Below are 14,182 nucleotides of genomic sequence, written 5' to 3'. Positions count from 1 at the left end.
ATGACCAATGCAAGTACATCAGGAAATTTTTGCATTTTTATTGTACAAATATGCCTGAAATATATTTTATCTTCAAGAAATATTCTACATTAAGGTTGATTTTTGGTATGCTGAGATACTTCAAATGTTTTTTTTGACTGTGAAAAACAAAAAAATAAGCAAATTTAAAGCAACGTTTTTTAGATTATGTGGCTACATCCCTAATATGCCCTACATATTAAAATTATATGTTGTTGTGACTCCTGGTTGGATCAAAAAATGAGAGTCTATTAGAAGAGGCGATGAAAAAAATCATGTTTCATCTGATGTGTGCATGTTGTGACCTTTACTATCAGCAGAGATCACATTAGTGCAGTGTTGCTGTAAATTTAAAGAATGAATCGTGTCTTTTAACGTCAGCAGAGGATGTACAGCAGATTGCTTAAGCATGAGCAATTTGTAATGGCGCTGAAGCAGTCGCTGCGCATCCACACCCGTGAGTTTCACACTTTTCCTTCATGCATTCATACATATGCTACACAGGCTGAGTAATCTACAGGGAAGTTCAGGGGCTGAACACTCCTCTGGGGTCACAGTGGTGTTGAGAAGGGAGAAAGGCTGTCATGCACACAGCCACAATTTTTTGCCTGCTTTCCCCTGGGGACCACACTGCAAATGCTAAACAAGGACAAGACCAAACGCCTGGATTGCAATGAAAGCTGGGACTGTCTTCTGTGTGTGGGTGGACAAAAAGTCTAGGCTTTGCTGGAGGTAGCATTTAATAATTCATGGTTGTATATGATTGGCTGCGAGCATGAACCCTTTTCCATAACCCTGCCGAAGCATCTGTTCGCCTCCCATAGAGAAAGTACAGGTGCAACACTTCTTCACTGGAGATATTTATTTTCACTTCTAGGATGATAAGAAGGGAAAGACCTAGGAGACCTACAACACATCGGGTGTGTAGTTCTCCGAGTGGCAAGATGCATGCAGACATTACCCTGAAATAACACCAAACCATCAATCCCAAACACAGTCAGTAAATACTGACTTTATACATAAACATGAAATCTGTGTTTGCCCTGTTGTTTATTAGCCATTAGTACAAACACAATAGACTGACCAAAAATTGGTAAAGTAAGAGATGAGTCATTGCCATTAATGATGAGACAGACATTAGCACTTTTTTTCAACCACCTTATATAAAGAAAATGAGCACACTGGTAAAGGGGAAATATGTTAAATAACTCTACATCATGCATATATTCCTTTTCTAGGCACTGTGTCATGTTATATATGCATTATATATATATATTTGATGATGTTTCATTAGAAAATGTGAAGAGCCTCTTTAGAAATCTTTCCTATCAGCCGTAAATCATACATATGATTAGAAGTTAACTAGCATTTGGTCACCTGCTGCTTTGAACATTTCTCTCTCATCTAAACCTGTCAAATCTCTGCTTACGTTTCTATTTAAGCAGTAACAGTAAATAGAGACAGACTGCAGGCAAGTCAGGGAGAGTTGATTCTGCTTAATAAGACATGAGCTCCCCTGAAAACATGATTTGTGAAATTTTTAGGGTTCTAAAATATTGACAGTATGCTGTCTTTGCCATGCATTTTCTGTATTTCTGCATTTTCGCCCTCATGGATCATGAGTAAAATGAAGCTTTTTTCGGTGCATGATTCATGCATGAGGTTAATTAATTAATCACTGATTCATTAATAAAGATACCAGCAAGTGTGCTGTTCTTGTCGTTGCCATTGAAACATGGCGACACAATATCAGACACTTAACTCACTTCAAACAAAGATCAGAAAAAAAAACTTTCTTGTTGCCAGCTGCGGTAAACCAAAACAGAACAACAAATCATGCTGAAAGCAGGCAGCAGTCACTGCATTTCATCTGTTTTTGGTAATCTTATTATTATTATCATATTCCTATTAAGAATAGAATAATGATAATAGAAGCTTACTAAGTGCTTTATAAACATTGTATTTGTTGCTTCTGACAACAAAAAATGTGAAAAAAAGGTAGGAGTTAGTACAAAGTTTACAAGAGAATCCTTTATATATATATATATATATATATATATATATATATATATATATATATATATATATATATATATATATATATATATATATATATATATATATATGGATCAGGCTCCAAAATCTCCAAAAGGATTCTCTTGTGAGCACAAGACTTTATTTTGTAAGTTATTATTGGCTGTACCACACAACACACTACTGGGATGCATAAATACATTGTATACATTGTTTTCAATCATTTTTGGTGAGTCTTGTATAAAAGAATTATTTTATATTTTGGGAAATATGGTCTTTTGTTTTCTTGCCATGGGTTAGATAAGAAGTTCAACAATACTGTTAGTCAGCTTAGCTTATTACAAAAACTGAAAATAGAGAGCACAGCTCATCTCGATATACATTTACTGACAAGCTGATGAGAAAGACACTGAGTAACATCTCAAAGCTTAACCTGTGCAAAAACCAAAGTCAGAAGAAGGCAAGTTGTGGCTTTATGGGAGGTTATTTATTGGACTTGTTCTCAGTCAGGGGCAGTTGCCCGGCAACAAACTCAGACTCCAGTTTATTACAGCTCCTGCTCAAGAAATAGTCTGACACCTGAGCCCCCATAAAACAACAAATTGTTATTTTTACAGTTTGGTTCTTACACTCTGTACACCTAGCTACTCCAGTGCAACAGCTCTGCAGTTAAAATGCTCAGTATTTGTTGAAACTGTTGTTAATTTTGCCCTTAATTTCACCAATACAGTTTGTGGTACTGTTGAATGATGTCTTATATTCTACTGATGTTACCGTTGACACTTTGTAGTCTGAAGGTACTGAATAATGATTTTTTTTTTGGTATATTTCCCTCCATCAATTAATTCTGAAGTACTACCTAAGTTCGGACACCAGACATAGAGAATTAGAAGACACTGAACTGAGTCTTAGAGCTGGCTGCAACTAACAATTATTTTAATTGATTCATCAGAGAAGTATTAAATAAATAGAATTTCCCCAATGCCCAAAGTGACATCTTCAGATGGCTTGTTATTTCTAACCAACAATCTGAAACCAAGAGATATTTATTTTACTACATTTACAATATATTTTTGTTTGTATGTGTGACAAAGAAAACATCAAGTCCTCATATTTCAGATGCTGGAACCAACAAATGTCTGGCATGTTTGCTTTAGACATGACTAAAACCCTCATTCAGTTATCAGCATAGGAGACAATTAATTGACAGTTTGAGTTCAGACTCACAAAGACACCTTGTAAAAGCATCCAGGAGCCTCTCAGGTAACAGAGGAAATAACACTCAGATATGGCTGCAAGCCCAAAAAATAAAAAACAAAACATGCAGACAATCTGGCAACTAAACAGAGAAACTGGTGCTGTATATGAAATCACTCCCTCACACATTCACTCACTATTCCTTCCATAATAAACACCCTATGGGGCGCTTAAGTGAATAATATTGAAAACAGAAATTCCCAGCACTTGTGAATCATCAACACTGACAGGTGTTGCGATGCATAGGTGTCATTTACACATTTATCATGTCAGAACTAAAATGGAAGCATTGTATTTTGTAGCATGAAAAGTAAAAGTAGTATATAAGTCATGCACACTATGGTTTTTCTTTGTTTTGGGGACTTTGAGAGCAGTGAGAGAAACATTTATTGTGTGCATTTTACAAATGAAATTCAGACACCTAAAGTAAATGTGCACTATGCAGCAAAAGAAGACTGATTTCAGACATAGAGGGCAGAAGATGCTGGAACATTTGTATCAGAGTATGACTTAGATACATTTATTGATTTCACAGGACACCCTGTGCTTATAACATTATTATTTTTTCCATCAGGCACATGCTCTACAAGCCCACACAGTCATGAGAACAGGTCTAAAAACATTCATTCTAATCATCTGTGTGGGCTTAGCATGGCCTTTAAGATGCAGTGCAATACCCTTTCCTTTTATAGAAAATATTTAGCAAAAAGTGTCTGAAGTCTGCCGTTGTTCTCTTAAACAGAAGTATTTTTTTGACGTGGCCAGGGAGAAGAACAATGTAATACGTAGCAAACGATTTTGTGAGGTATAAATCGAACCTCGGGCATATTATATAACAAAGCAGCAAAAAGTCACAAGGAGGGGGGAGTGGATGTCTCAGAGAATGCTGGTTGTTGTGACCTTTGAACATAATTTTGACATTAACACCCATTGGCGCTCGTTCTACCTGGTGTCACAGTGTCACAACATAACAAGGTTAGAGGTTCGCTGCCTCTTCAGTTCTGACAAGAGCAGCAAATTTAGTGACATTTCACAGTCAATTGTGTACAGTAACAATGTGATCATCTTTTGTCCTACACAAGCCACTGATTCATGTTGGCATAAGTACCATGTGATGATTCGGGGACTAAATTAAAATGGAGTGGAATCCTTAAAATTAAAATTCTATTTCTATCTAAATTAACTAAAATAATTCTGGAAATCCATTAAAATCTCACTTTAAAAAATATTGTTTTTACCTTGCTAACATGTGCGACGACAGTATCAAAAGCATGGACTCAGACTTCCAGGATTTCATACATAACAAGAAAAGTACTCAGACATCACAGTACTCCACCAAGGCTGCTCAGTCGTTGTATGAAATCTTTAACAAATCCGTGGATCCAGACTATAAACTGCATCACTGTCAAAATCTAATCGCTTGGTCCTTGTGCCATTTCTGACCTTTCCTGAAAGTTTTATCCAAATCCGTTAATCCGTTTTTGTGTAATGTTGCGAACAGACAGACAAACAGCTAGACAGACAAACCAATGCCGATCGTCATAACTTCACTGCATTCCTTGGTGGAGTAACAAATAGAACCAATCCAATCAGCTTGCAGGGTGGGGCTTTCTGTATCATTATTCTTCTTCAGAGCTAATTTCCACTTTAAATATGTGTCCCAGAATTACTTCAGTAGTACGATTTGCTACTGTAAAGCATAGACTACTTGTACAGTGTTTCCGCAGAGTTGTAGGTGAGCTGGTGTGCTTGAGCGGCAGCGAGTAGTAGACGGGTGGATGGATAGAGAGGTATGGACTTCATAGTTGTCCATTCTGAAGGAAGCAACAGTATAGAGTTACATCTAAGCCATTTTAATGCATGGTAGGGCTATTTTCATGGAGGCCATATGGTGCTGTTTGTGTGGTTATCTGTTGGCTGCAGGAGCAAAACAAGCTGTTATTAATGCAAGAATAAGACTAACTTCAATGAGATCACGCCAGTGTGTCAAAGTGTCATATCTTATTCTGAAAAGAAAAACAGAATTTCATATAAATCTTTTGCGTAGTGTAGTTTAATCAGTTTATGTTAGCTTCCTGTGTTAAACACACTCATCTTCATCCTGTAAGTCCAACCAAGAGCCCCAACCACTGAAGGGCTTCCGCTGACATCCATGGCTCCACCGAGGAGAGAGATATACCCACCAGCCTTCCCCTTCCGTCCATCCACCGCTGATTGTTAATCCTGTCTGTAAGCTGAGCGCAGTGGGGTGTCCTGACCGCTTAAACCACCCATACTCTTAACCCCTGCCTCAAAGTCTACGCTGACTTAGAGCATGAATCATCAGTGTAGGATTATTTAGAGTGAGTCATGTCAGCCGAGGGATGCCCGCTGTGCTTTTCTAAGCATGTGTTGGCGGAAATATTTTACAGTGTTCGTGGTCGTTTGGAAGATACTGGCGGATGCATTGTTGTTAGCGCAAAGCCTTGCAGATAAATATATCGCATCCAGTTTGACTTCCACTAAAGTTGGTAGAGGAAGTTAAAGAAAGCAGTTTGTAAACTCTAACACACCTTCAATTCTGTGCTTGGATTTTGATACTATTTCTTTGGTGAAATTCATTTCCAGCATAGTTGTGCAGGAATAGATCAAATCTCTTGCTGATTTTTGCTGTGATTGTTAAATATTTCCATGTGTGTGAGCATACATATTATACTCATGAGTTGGTAAGTTTGTATCCATGTAACTAATAAAGTGGAGATGCTGATGAAAGCCAGCAGATGCCACAGTAAGATGAGCTGTCGTGATAATTTTGCAAAGTTAGTTGATTTGCACTCAACTGATGTACGGTGCTGTCCAACCCAGGGTGTGTTTGGATATCTACTCATTGCATCAACCTCCTCCCATCCCCATCTTTCTCAGCCATCTTCCCAGCTCGTTTATCTGTCGGCTTTTGTGCACGAGCAAGGGACGTTTCTCAACAGATCACACTGCAACAGCTTCCGTGGTTTTGGCTTTCATCCCCCATATTTAGCTGTTCAACATCACCCGCAGTCTTTTCAGATGGAGATATGGTGAAATAATTTCATTAACTCCCGCTGCTACGTTCGTGCAGCTCCCACTGCAATTCAGATTGAGGGAGAAATAAGGAGGGATGGAGAGACTCTCCCCTCCCCTCGCCTCTCTCAATCTCTCATCACATACTGCAGCTCCTCCCTCCACCTTGCCCTCCTCCAGATCCCCTCCCTTCCTCTCTGTCTCTCTTTCCTCCTGTCTCCATCCCTCCTTCGTTCTCCCTCAATCTTTCAGCCTAGCAGAGACTAACACAGGATACACCCTCCCTATGTGTCTGTGTGTGTGTGAGTGTGAGCGTGTATGTGCGTGAACTGTGTATGTGAACTGCATGTGTCAGTGTGTATACACGTGTGGCTCTGCAGCTGACGGGAAGGACTCATGAAGTGCTCTGGACTTGGCTATCAGATCCTTCTCCTGATGCATATTTACCACATTTTTTAACATCCCTCCAAAATCCCTCCATTCAAGAATCTCATTTTCCTCCTCTTGGGGCAGCATCTCGATGGAATCTTCAATCCTTTCCCCAGTATATTGGATTTAATGAGCAGTCACTGTGGAATGAAGCAAGCAATTTCTGGATTTCCTTCGTCACAGCTCTGGTAAGGATATCTCTCTCTCACTCTGCCTCTCACACACTCTTTCTGTATATCTGTGTCCTTTACTTGCACTCTCTACCTGATTTACTTTTCATAACATATTGACAGGTGCAGGCAGCACACATTATGGAATGAGGGAGCAGTTAAATGAAGCAGGGCATGCTATTTAGGACACAGAGAGAGGGTGAAAATGAGAATGGGCTGGCTGGGGAGTCTGAGAGAGTGTAAGGGAGAGGAGCAGGGAACAGAAACGTTTGCCGACACCAGCAGCGTTGCTCATGCTGTTAGAAGCTGGGGGGTGGGGTGGGATGGGGGGGTTTGCTCCACTTGCTACTTGCTATTGATCTGCTGTTATTTCCAGCTCCCAGCTCCTTGATGACAACTTTGCATAGTCTACCTGTGAGGAGTGTTGTTAGTTTTGGCCATTTATGAATGCTGACAGTGAGTCACTTTGTCATTAAAGGGGAAAGATTCTGATAGTGTGCAGAATTAAACATGAATAAGTGTATTTCTGTGTGTGCTGCCTTCTGTTTATAGCACAGAAGAAAGCAAGGAAATGTGTGAATTTGTGTCTGTACAGTGTGTGTGTGTCTGTGTGTGTGTAGGTGCTCATGTAGGTGTGATGCGACAAAGTGGGACTCAGATTCCTTCCCTGGATGCTTGCCTGCATACCTCCACATATTCTTGCAGACATTCTTGGCTTCAGTTGAGGTGTGAAATTGCAGCTTCCCATCATGTTGACTTGATTACCTGACGGGGCCTTTAGAGACCAGCTCTGACTTGAAACAAGATAATCTGGCACTGATTTCAGATGGCTGACTTGTAGATCATAGGAACGTGTCAAGAGGAAGACATTCAGTTATTTTATTAATTTATACTGTGCTAAAATTCCTGTCTCTGGGATATATAATGTTAATTAGAAATTGATAAAGATGCTGTGTTTATTTCACTTTTTTTTTTTTTTTTTACCTCACTTTCTCAATTGGAAGCAAAGTTGATGTTACTATTTTGGTCCGGTTGTCATGCTGGATTTTTTTTTCTTCCTTTTATCTAACTGGCGTCTTGCTATTCTCTGTTCATCTCTCACTCTAGTCTCTACGAACTCTACAGGGAGAGAAGAGATTGTTAGAAGAGAGGGTGAGAGATCTTGGTATCCAAAAGAAGACAGAGAAGGGGAAGCTAGTGCTGGTAAGAGAGAGGGAGGAAGAGAGAGAGAGGCAGAGATTGCTGGTGGAAGGTGGAGATGGGAGAGAACAAATGAGAGAGAATACAGCAAGTAAAGATTGACAGGAAGCCAGAGACAATAGATGGGAAAGACTGAGAAGGCGAGAGCATCCTATTACGCCTCAGAGAGAGCTTTAAGGCAGGCAAACTTCTTCTGAGGCTCAGGCTTTTGGCAGGGGGTCAGTTTACACATACACCCACACTCCCTAAAGGAAAACATGGGATAGATAGATCAGGACCTGCATCTCACACATGCCAGGTTGCATTTCCTGTAAAGGACATCAATATTTATCTCATTTCCCATTTCAGAGGAGAAGCCATGATAACACCAGAGGATGGAAAAATAATAAAAGATAAATCAAATTACCCCACCTTAGGTAGACCTTCTTCTGTTTCATTTATAATTCCTTACCAGCACTTGGGCAAGGTTGGCGTACACTGCTGCATATTGAAATACAGGTGCATGCTCGTGCTTTCTCTGGTTGTATTGCAGATCTGTAGTTACATTGGCAATGGTAATGACAAGTATGCAGGCAGATTGGCTCAAATGCAGAGTATTGAATGGGTTTGTGTAATTAGTGAATCACATATTCACTGCTTTAATTGTTTGTCGGTTTAGAGAGCCAATCTGAAATACTTCAGTGCAGTATTAGTATGGATTTATGGGTTTTAAAATAAACAACATGGATCTGATTTTGCTAAGTGAAGCTTTTATGAAAGATTTAATGTGGATGAAAGACTGAATCGGGAAGATATCCCAGAAGGCAACGCTGTTAAATTCAAAGCTGATTCATCATATTTTGAACCAGAGGTATTCTTCTAATTGATTGGTTTATTTTGTACATTTTGAAGTGATGCCTCCTTCTTTCTCACTGAGTCTAACACACACACACACACACACACACACACACACACACATGCACAGGATGTATCTTAATGTGGCTATCAGGAGTCATTTTTGCCCTACTCGGCTGCAGTAAAAGCCGTCATGCAGTGAGTGACTTGCATCCAAGAGTGACTCATGCTGCCCATGAACGCTTCTCCACCCACAGCCAAGAAGCACTGATACTGCCCATCACCAAATGAGAAATTAACTACTCATTTTTCCTCAACTTCCAAGGCAGTTATTCTCAAGGCCATTACAGCGAATAATGGTTATTACCGATGGTGGTTTCATGATTTACCATGATGCATGAAATGAAGTTGGCAAATTAGTTACAGCAATTCACAGCTAATGGTGTCCGTAGTGGTGCACTAGCATTGCAAAGTTCTATGGATTTGAGTTTCTCATCCCACTGGGCTTCCTGGTGAGACAATTTAACACATAATGTGAAAATATTTTGAGTGCATTTTTGATTGCTGATGGACCAGCCATCTTCCATTTACTGATAAACAAATCCAAACAGTTTATAGCTGAGGTCGTATCCATAAATGTAAAACGCTCTCTATGATGGTTAAAACTAATTCAGTTAAACAAGCTTTGATAAACTTGACAATGGTTATTTACGGCCTACAGCAGAAAAAAAAAACAACGAAAAACAGATGCAGTTATTTGGCAAAGCTTATAGTTAATTACCTCTAAAGTATGCAACATCCTATAACCTGTTTTAGAATTCATTGTTGACATTTTTGAGTGACTTGTATTGAAGTATTCTATATTCTCTTTCTGTAATTTGTTGTAAACAGGAAAAAAAACATTACTGTAATTTCTCCTAAGTTGTGTTAAACATTTAATCATTTTTCACACTAAACATAATAGACAGTGATAATAAATACCAAATTAAAAACATTTTCAAAACCACATTGTCTGGTTCTCTCTCCCTGACACACTCAGGTAACATTTGTCAAACATAACTGTAGTGTGCAGCCGTTGGGGGGTGAGGACATTACTCAGCAGTTGTTCGTAAAGGATGAGAGAGCACTATTTATTCACTTCCCCTGCCTGGGTTTTTTTTCTGGCTGGCTGAGCAAATATAAATGGTATAAATTGGAAATTGCATAAATAATTCAGGTCCAGCTTTTATCTGCTGTAGTTTGATGCACTAGGCTAACGCAGTAGTGATTCTTATATGTTACAGTCACAGGAAAAGACTCACCCCTCGCTGACCTTTTGTTGTCCTACAAAATCGAATTAAAATGCCTCCTCTGTTGCCCTATTTCTTTTGTAGATGCATTGCCTCAATGGGAAATTCAATCAAAGGGCAAATCAGATATTATTCAGATATTTTTGTCATTCTTAATGATGAATAAGCAAAGGATTAACAATATGCATTAATCAGTTTATCTGTTTATACGACTAAAATAAACCAGTAGGTAGATAGTTACTGTACAGTTTTTTGGGTGGCATGTGCAACATCTCTGACACTACATTTTAGATTACAGGGATCTTTTGCATCTGCACTGCAGCATTTTCAGAATTACAACGAGTGGCCCATAAAGCACATCGTTTACATATTCATCTGAGCTTGGAAACTTATTTTCTTCTTGTTTAAGTTAAGAATCCAGTGTTCAACTGTACGTGTGAATGGGGCTTTAGATGCTTCCTGGTACTATAATTAGACTACTTCCTGATAATTAGAGAAAAAAGAAAACATAAACATATGCTGCATTCAGCTAATGCTGTCTTTTTAGATGGACAGATTTGTCCATTTACACTCAGAGGGCAAAGTGGGAAACCTGCCATCCCTGTGCATCCTGACATACAGGACTGGAAAATTTGAGATATAGCATGTCAAGGGAAACAGCATCTTTACCATAAATACACCACTTTTCACTGTATGTGGGGCTTGTTAATTTTCTTGTGATATAGTGAGCTGCTGGATTCGATAAAATGTGCCTTATTTCATAAGAGCAAGCCTCTTATGTAAAGTGCAATTTATTTGTTTATTTGAAATAGGAAGTAGGAAAGCACAGATGCTCAATGATCAGAGTATTTTTAACCGGGCACAGCACAGTGATTTATCCTCTAATGGACACTGCAGAGCATCACAAGTATCACACAAAGACGGGAGAACTGTAATGACAACACCAGAACCCCATTGTGCATGGAGAGTACATTGTACATCCTTCATTTGCTGTGAAAACTGTAAAGCTTAAGCTTGGTGCATGAGCAAAACAAGATGCTTATCACAACTCTGAATCATTTTTCTATGGTATAATTCAAGAACTACGACGTGTACAAACCTGTTTGCACTATGACATGATGAGCAGGCCTAATCTCGTTATGAATAATCTAATTCCATCTCCTAAATGAAGCCTGGCCTCCATTTAAAAAAATGCCCAGTGCAGTGTAATTACTGGGACACAACACACTGCTGCTTTTATTGATCATAATGTGGAGAGTGTTTGTTGAAAAGGCACTTTAATGCACTTGAATAATATATGCCTCTGCTTCCTGAGTTGTGGATATACACCTAGAAAATGGAGGCACATGAGCCAACGCTGCTTGTGTTCATTAGATTCACACTGGGAAAAAGAAGCATCAGCTCTCTTCCTTTTGTGTCACACAGTGAAATACAGTTTTTGTCTCACTAAGCCACAGCTGAGTGAAGCTGCTTCCAACAGAGAGTATTACTGAGAAGGGGATATGCATGCATTGAGTCAGATACACCTGAAGAGAACTTCTGCATTTGACACGATTCTGCTGTGAATTCTGTATTTTCTTGCCTTGCCTCAAAGATGCAGCCTCACTGTGGTAAGTCACTTTTCAGTCTAATTTTGCAAAGTCTTTGGCCTTTCCTCTCAACTATTAGTTTCGTCAAAATTGTTTGTGCCAGCCGATTACTAACAGCTGAACAAAGGAACAAACAATACTTCTCGCTTGAAGCTCAATAGATTCTCTTTGATTGCTGGCACACGTACCAAGACTCCTGCTGAAATTAGGGGGAAGTTGGATTGGAGAAATCTCAACTGATTGTCCAGATGCCCGAGTGAAGAAACATTGAGAGGCTTTGTAGATGCTAGTCTTTAACATGTAAAGCTGTAGTTTAGTATTAATAGAAGGCCATTTATATTTATGGTAAATCTGAATTCCCCTGTGGCGTTCTAAACGCAGCCAACAACAAACATTTCACCAAACTAAGTCAGCTTCCTTCCTAGTCACAAATAGCCGACTGGAAAGCTCTGTGTCAAATAGTTGCCAACTATCACACATTTTCTCTTAATTTAATTTCAGATTTTCTCCACTGTGATGCTCAGCTTAGCCCACCATCAATTTGCTTTTGTCAAAAAGCGTGGGACCAAATGTCAGATGCAATTTCTCAGACCAGTTTTTGCACAATTCGTGACGTGCATGTGAGTGCTGGAGATTTCCACACCTGTTAGGCAACACAATGCGCCCCTTGATCCACTATCAATATGCAGTTTCACAGTCTCCACAGGTTATATATTTTAGACAATTGTCTGTCCTAATGTGTGAAGAAAACTGAGACCATCTGTATGAATGATCCGTGTGTGCCGAGCCTTTGAAAACGTTACGTCAGTGAGTCATGCTGATGACTTACAAACAGTCATTATTAAAATATTGCCTTCTTGGCTCACTTTTTAAGCTTGAAATTGGCCATTCGACATCCACCCCATTCACGGACGCACACGCTCACAGTTGGAGGTAAATTCAGAAACGACATTTCACTTTAGCTGAGACCTCTTCCCTCTCCCATTGTGTGTTACTCCGACACCCTGGAACACACACTCATTACAAATCCTGCTCCGTGACGAATATTTCAAAAGCTGCAGCACTCACGGCTTGCTTGGAAACATGCTAAAAAAAAGATATAATTAAACCATGAAAATAGTATTTATTTGTTTTAGATTAATTTCAGGCTCAAAAGAGCTAGAATATTACATAAGCACAGCTGGGTGAGAGGTGCCTCCACCACGAGCGTCATTCCTGGATCATTTCCCAGTCCTGACTGTTCTGAAGTCTCCACTATGATCAGCGTCAGTTGAGAGTGAAAACACAGGCTAAAGCAAGCTGCCAATGTTTCTAATTATCATGGACGATGCACCCAGAGCTCTATTTTTGGATCAGCGCGTCAGGAGAAAGCACCATCTGAAAGTATTTGAAGCGTACGTGTGAAATGTAAAGTCAATACTTTACTTTTTCTTTTTTCTTTCAATCATGAAGGCCACATTGCAGTGCATTGGAGGTATATAATGAGGTGTAGAAGGTGAGAACCAGCATCACTTATTTGCCCAGTTGGTCCAAGGGCTGACATAGTTAATTGGATGGCTTTTAAAATTACACATAAGTGTGATAGTATAGCAGAGTGGATGAACTCACTGTTTTCATTTTCACAGTCAAATGAACATGTGTATGAGCTTGTTAGCAGCTGAGCTGGCAGTTTGGTGTTTACTGTGTGAAAAGAAAGAAAAAAAGACAACTGGCAAATGAAGCCTGATCATTACATATTCCAGCAAGCATAGGCCTTTGCAAAAGTTTTGTTGTGAATCACTAAGATATCTGTTCAGATACCACGAAAATGGTCAAAGCAGGCCTTATGTTCACCAGAAAAAAGAAAAGAAAAAAGAAACTGAGAGCTGCAGACATCTAGAGCTCATGTAAATTCAGCACACACAAACAAACAAACAACAAAAAAAAGGCAACAGATGTTTAAAAAATGCCACCGGGCCGATAGCTGCTGAAAAACTGTCACCATGTGTGTGCTTTAACAGAGCTCAGGCAGTCCAGGGTTTTTATGTGACAGACAGTTGCTTCTTCCCTTGTCTTTTCCTCGCCAGTTCTGTGTCATCATTAGTATTCTGGTCAGTGCTGTACACTCATCTTGGTTGGCCGTTTTTCCATCAGGAATTCTTTTTTTTTTTTTTTTTTTTTTTTACCTTTTTGTACACGACAATCTCTTTCAGTCCAGGTTTAAATAAATAAGTAAAAATCCTTTATTCATAAATGAGCACATTCTAATATTCAAGTGTCAAGGCAGAATAACACGGGCTTTGCACTAGTGTGTTGATTAATTCAATGAATCCTGCTGATTATTCAG

At 39.3% G+C, this 14,182-nt stretch overlaps 1 protein-coding gene across 3 annotated transcripts in view; it reads left to right on the top strand.

Moving 5' to 3' along the window:
* Nucleotides 1–6,698: 6,698 nt before the first annotated feature.
* Nucleotides 6,699–14,182, top strand: part of lingo1a (leucine rich repeat and Ig domain containing 1a) — a 138,808-nt gene continuing 131,324 nt past the window's right edge. Inside the window, exon 1 of one of the 3 annotated variants that reach the window (XM_035942458.2) lies at nucleotides 6,699–6,962. The gene's annotated coding sequence lies outside the window, so the exon portion shown is untranslated. The remainder of the gene's footprint in view (nucleotides 6,963–14,182) is intronic. The other 2 variants (XM_055009256.1, XM_023297273.3) reach the window with 2 other exon arrangements.

Source organism: Amphiprion ocellaris, chromosome 3 (genome assembly GCF_022539595.1).
Source record: "Amphiprion ocellaris isolate individual 3 ecotype Okinawa chromosome 3, ASM2253959v1, whole genome shotgun sequence".
In the NCBI taxonomy this organism is placed as follows: Eukaryota; Metazoa; Chordata; class Actinopteri; family Pomacentridae; genus Amphiprion; species Amphiprion ocellaris.
The sequence above is the reverse complement of the archived record's forward strand: the minus strand, read 5'-3'. Positions and strand labels throughout refer to the sequence as shown.